Source organism: Triticum aestivum, chromosome 5B (assembly GCF_018294505.1).
Source record: "Triticum aestivum cultivar Chinese Spring chromosome 5B, IWGSC CS RefSeq v2.1, whole genome shotgun sequence".
Lineage (NCBI taxonomy): Eukaryota > Viridiplantae > Streptophyta > Magnoliopsida > Poales > Poaceae > Triticum > Triticum aestivum.
In genome coordinates this window covers 56,009,766-56,016,571 of record NC_057807.1, presented here as the reverse complement: position 1 = coordinate 56,016,571, position 6,806 = coordinate 56,009,766, and positions in this window count along the sequence as shown.

Genomic DNA, 6,806 nt, shown 5'->3' with positions numbered 1-6,806 from the left:
TCTGGTGAACCCATGTAAAATATTAGTTGTATTTTATTGCAAAGTACATAATAAAACCAGGTTCCAAACATATGACCATGTACCATCGCTAATGTATTGTCTATTTCTTCACATTGTATTGAGGGCTAAGGATAAAGAGACGAAGTTTATAATACGGTAAGCATAATATGACATCATTCATATCAGAAAACAACTAGATTACGGGTCAAGATCAAAGGAACATCACTCCTCCCTTTTAAACCTTGTAAGGTGCAATGATACGCTAAGACAATTGTGTATAAAATTGAAAAGAGTAATAGACATTGGCTGCAAACCATGCAGTTCAAGGCACAAGTCAGAGTAAGTAGTAGTTAAAAGGCATGAGGATTAAGGACTTACAACAGCGGCTTTGACTGGTGTAGTAATGCCCTTCTTCTTGCTGGTGTGACAGTCCTTGAAGATTTCCATAGCATTTGGTTCAAGTACTTTTTGGTCCTTGTGGGCTTTCCTTTGCATTTCGAACAAGTCAATATAGATCTGATAATATGGTACAGCGAAAAGAGTGAAACAACAGCTAATTACAAGAGCCTCGCAGTGTGCAATATAGCTACGAGATCCTGTCGTCTGTTGGAATTTCACTTTCGTACGGTTGGCCTTGTTCTTTGAACAGTTCACCTACAAGAAGATAGATTTGTGTGGCACATGCGTCAATAGGACTTCAACATGTGATCTGATCACATATATATAATGTACCTGATACTTCGGATCAGACCAGTGTTTAACAAGGCCCCTCCAGTCTTCATCCGATATATTTTCCACTGGAGATGTTTGGGAAAGTTCACTGTTAGCCTTGCCTTCAAAGTGAGTTTTCCTCAAGTTATACCGATACTGTCGCAGAGCAGACTTGAAAACATGGGTGCAAGCTTGTCTGGTTGCATCATCTTGGCTATCCAACTTGAACCTCATCTGTTGAAAATTATGGGAGTCTCATTATCAGCAACCTATAAAGTATGGGACAGAGCAAGACGATATTACTAGTTTCCATACATAACCATACTTACAGATAAATGGTCGAGGAAGGTGTTGAACTGGGTTTCGTCTTTGTCATTCCTGTACTGAATCCATGTTGGGAGGATACGTACATGACACCTAACGGCAACCGCTGCCTCTGATACTAACTTGGCTGACTCTGTAGCATCACGTGGCCTTTTTAAACCTAGCTCAAAACGGATCTCCATTCTTCCTCCTCTAGATTTAGTTAACCTATCGAGCATTATCCCTGATGTTTGTTTCCTCTTGCGCCTAGGTGCTAGTCCAACAACAAACATAGGAAGTGTTAGTGTACATCAAACTGTGAGACTACATATAAAGAAGCATGCAACTGTAACTTGACTCCAGCAACTACCTTCTTGCTGTTGAAGCTCACAAGGTTCATCTGATATTGCCAACTCGTCTTGTGTCAAGAGTGCTTGGGAAGTAGTGTCAGGTGGCAAGGGAGCTTGGGAACGTGCTGCTAGCTCAGTTGACGCACGAGTATGTCGTGCAGCTGGTAGTACTGTGGTAGGTGTTGCAAGAACTAGGGCTGTCTCTGCTTGTTTGGTGGCAGCTATTTGTTTCTGTTTGGCTTTTTTGCAGTTCGTGTAGCATGGGATGCCGTGTTTGTAGAATTTTCCGCTGGACTTTCACCTTCTATTGCACCATCAGTACCAGCAGAATCTGCAGGATTCATCCGCTTCTCATTCCCTGCCATTCTCTGTTTCTTCCTCTTTCTCTGTGCCATGTTAAGTCAAGCCGACAAGAAAAACGAATAAAATTTAGTTCTTCAGAACAAATTGATGCGTGATGCAGACGAATAAAACTTTGATGTTAGACAACCACATGATAGGAGGATGTAATATGTATGAAAAACAGGACGGAAGAGATAACCAGAACTATGATGTGTAAACTAAGAAGAAGACATTTCACCAAATTAGAAGCAATGCAATGGAAGGTAGACACCATATGAAAGATGCTACAAATATCGCTCTGCCAAGTTAACAGTGTCTCAGCATAAATGGCGTTTAAACAAATGTGAAGCAGTACAAGAAATAAATCATATGCAAGATGCAAACAACATCACACTACCATGTTAGAGGTCTCTCGTCATTAGTGCCATTGCATATTCACAGCATTGCATATTCACAGCTTATGATGTGTAAACTAAGGAGAAGGCATTTCAACAAATTAGAAGCAATGAAAGCTAGACACCATATGAAAGATGCAAATAATATCACTCTACCAAGTTAAAACTGTCTCGTCATAAGTGCCATTTCAACAAATTAGTAGTACAAGCTAGAAAAGAATGTGAGATGTAACCTATATCACACTCCGAAGTCAAACGTGTCTTATGATAAGTGATTGTTGCAGGTTACACAACAGTAGTAATTTGATGTAAGAACATGGTGTGATAGACAGATATTGTATGTTCTAGAAACAGGAACACGTGTCTTATTCAAGTATAATGTGTAAAGTAAGCAGATGGAATTCAACAAAATTAGAAGCAATACAAGCTAGACATCACACATAACATGCAACCACATATAACAGTGCCAAGTTAGAGGGAGCACCAGTGATGCTGCACTAGGGGAGACGTGCTCATCATAAACACAGCTTTGTTGAGTGTCTATGCATGTGTTGTCTTGGAAATCATCTTGGGGGTGTGGAGGAGTAGAAACTGTAGAGGCCCTCCGTTTGGAAGGAGCACCTTTATCCGCTGCCTTGCTAACTTCCTTCCGCTTTATTGATTTTGAATTGTCAAGTAAAACCGACAAGAAAAAGCAATAAAATTCTCTCTTCAGAACTCATTCATGCATGATACTGACAATCACTACTTTGATGTAAGGCAAACACATGATACCAGGATGGAATATGTACGAAAAATAGGACGGCATGGCATGTTCACAACTGTTTGTGTAAACTAAGCAGAAACCATTCCAGCAAATAAGAAGCAATGCAAGCTAGACACCACATGAAAGATGCAACCAATGGCCCTGTTTGGATACTCTAACACAGTTAGAGTTAGAGTTATTTTTTAACCCACTCTAACCCAAATAAACACCTCTCCACCGGGATAGTTGGGTTAGATGAAACTAACCCACTCTAACCCTCCCTGTTTGGATTCTTTTGGGTTATTTGAGCCCCCAACTAACCCAAACTAGCTCTAACCCCATGATCCAAACAGGGCCAATATGACTGCCAAGTTAAAAGCGTCCCATCATAAATGGAATTTCAACAAATTAGAAGCAGCGCATGCTATAAATCATATGAAAGATGCAACTAATATCGCACTGCATATACTAAAGGTGTCTCGTCATATTGATTGATGCGGGATACAAAAAAACAATAGTTTTATGTAAGGACATGCTTAATAGACAGATGTACTATGTACTAAATACAGGAAGGCATGTCACATTAACAGGTATAATGTCACATTTACAGGAGTATAAGCTAAGCAGACTAGCACATGCAGTTTAACCAGATTGGAAGAATTACAATCTAGACACCATATGCAACATGCAACCACATATCACGCTGCCAAGTTAGAGCAAGCACCTGCAATGCTAGTGTAGGGGAAATGCTGTAATCAACTACAGAGCTACGTTCACTATCTTCATCTAGCATTTCTGTTTCTTGAGAATCATGTCGGGAGGCTGACGCTGCATTCTTTAAATGAGGAGTAGTCCCCTTGCCTGCCTGCCTCGTCATAAGTGATTGATGAGGGATCCACAAGAACATTAGTTTGATGTAAGAACATGGTTAATACACAGATGTACTAGTATGTACCAAAAACAGAAAGGCATGTCATATTCAAAGGTATAATGTGTAAGCTAAGCAGATGCAATTTAACCAAATTGGAAGCAATACAAGCTAGACATCCGGCTGGAGTGGTGAACATGATCATCTAGGACCTGAGAGCCTGGTGGGAGGCGGGCTGCTTCGCCACCTTCGCGGCTTTTTAGTTGGCTTCCAGGTGATGCCTGTCTTTGCTGGGCTTGTCACTGGCTCGGCCAGTGCCCTGACTAGCTATTTGTCTTCTGGTGCTCACGGGATGGTGGTTCATGTAAAAAATATCTTTCCTTATCTTAATAAAGACTGACTTCGGCCTTTCAAATACAAGATAGACACCAACATGCAACCACATATGACACCGCGAAGTTAAAGCAAGCACCTGGGATGGTGGTTCATTGCGAGCGAGGTCATCAACTACAGAGCTACGTTTACCATCTCCATCTGCTGACACTGCACCCTTTATAGTGTTGTAACGTGTCTTGCCTACCCGTATACCAAGCTGGAGCAACTTCTCTCTTTTCTTTGTTGCTTCTCTTTTGGCAGGAGAGTCTGAAATACCCTTGCATAAAAACACAATAGTGAGAGTATGGGTGAAGTGTGTGCAGAACTAGTGCAATGTAAAAGTAGCAGATATCAGGTGGCTTAAAAATAAATGACAGGAGACAAACAAAATTAGATTCTACTCCGTATGATTTTGTAATATATGAGTACAGGAAATGCAGGTACTCCTCCAGCACACCACCACATGTGGTCATATCTAAGATAACAGTCGACTGAAAATAAATAGGTCAGTCAATTTTTTAATGAACCATCCGATCTATAAGGAACGGGCAGATGGCCTTCGTCTACCTCCCGCCAGTCACTGTTGATGATCTTTCACGAACTGCCAGCGACCACCGGCCCAGACCCGTGCCTCCGACGCCCCACCCTCCCATCGACCTCACACCACCGCCGTGCTTGGCAGCGCCCCCAAGCCATCCCTTTAATCCCGGCCGACCTCCAGATCGGGCGCCAGTAGCTCTAGGCCGCACACGCCCCTAAGATAAACACCAAGGCACTGCTTCCCCGGCGTAATAGTCGTACTAGCGCCTGTTACGCCGGGGAATGCTTCCGTTAATTGGGAATCAACTGGCCAGAAATTGAAATTCAGGGGGGCGACGGACCTCTAGCTAAGGTGAAATAGTATATGAGGAGAAACCTTGTGCATCGTGAGTTACTAGGAAAATCTAGTATCAAGAAGAAGCGGTCAACTAGTGTCTTCTGTGGGATGAATACCGTGCAAGCAGAGACGTAAGATTTGCACGAATAAGGGAAGAGGAGTACCTTCTTCGGTTGCCGGTGTGGTCACCTCCACATGTCGCGCCGATCTTCTTCTTTTTACCGGGGAAACCGATGTTCTGGAGGGTGCAGGCTTGGACGAACCCATGGCCAAATTGTTGACTGTGTTGCCGTGGCTGTATGTCGGCGGAGGGGAAGCAGATCCGAGGCGGCGAAGGACGGCGTAGCAGGAACAACTCCGGTGCGGTGGAGGGTGGCGAAGTTGGAGCGGCAGCGGTGAGGCGCAGGACGGCGTGGTTGAACTGGCTCGGGTACGGACGGCTCGGCCTCGGCTTCAACTACTAGCCGTGGAGGGCGTTGCGGTTGAGGTTGCGGTGGACGACGACGTCGGGGTATCGGCTCCGGCGTGATGGAGGAGGGCGGCGGTTGATGGGTGGGATGGGGTGGCGGACGGAGGACGCCGGGGTTTCGCGGCTGGTGGAGAGGTAGTTTTGGCGCCCACGGAGTACGAATGGGGAATCGGACGGGTGGGGGGGAACCATGTTTCGGTCTGGGACGCGCTTGTTTTTGGCTTTTTTGAACAGAAGATGGGACGCGCTTGTTTGAAATTTGGGGAAAGTACAAACTTTGCCCCCCTCTTAAATTTCGGACCTACTGCGGGTCGGGGGTAGGATGGTAATCCCAGGTGTCCCAAATAGTGGGCGGGAGCGATTTCGGCCGCGCGCATGTGTGCTTAGGCGGCCATTGTGTATGAATGTTTTTCGGAGGCGGTTGCGTGGCGTCTAGATGAAGCTACAAACCTACCCCGGTTTAGACCTTTGGACGTCGGGCCGGTAGGTTTCACAGGTCGGAGTTATTAGAAAAGTAATTTCCTTGTACTACCAAACATTGGTCTCACGCGGTTTCGGGCGAGTAGAGGCTCTTTTGGCGCTTCGTTCGAAATTTTGAAACACAAGCATTCACGTTTAGAGTACTCTTGAACTATGAGGATTGACCTAAATAGACAACGTTATATTTGACCTTGTATGTTTGAAAACCTCATTAAATTATCCGCTTCCTTTTGAATTTTGACACTTGAAAATCCTATAACTACGATTATTTTGGAATGGAGGAGCTAAATTTGAATCTATTTTGTACACGACTACATATGCTATTATGTACAAAATCAGAGCAAAGATTGGTACCCCCATAGTTTAGGTATGGTTTACAAATGCCATGATATCAAATTCAAATAATTGAATGGACTTCATGTTGAATTCGATTTTTTTAAACCACCTTAGGTTGAATTCAAATGTATACTAGTTCATAGGTAGCTATTTATAAATGTCCATTGTGTAACTTTCGTATGTATAATGTGCTTTACACACACAACATGAACTATACTCACGTTTATATTCGATTGCTAAAGCGATGCATTGTCTGGAGTTCAAAATACTAACTATGTGGATCAATTGTGTCGAATAATAACATAGACATGCTCAAATTCGATAGAATCTAGATGTCTGATGGATCAATGACCGCTCCTTACGCGAATTGCAAATATCATGATCCCATCCTAATATTTGGATACAATTTATATCTTTAATCAATGTGTAGAGCAGTCTTTTACGTGTAGTTTCACTCTCCATCGGTGGTCTCTCACACATGCTCACACACTCTCTCCCGAGGTGTCTTTCTCGCACACATTCTCTAGATATAACCCTCCCTCCCTCTCGTAACCA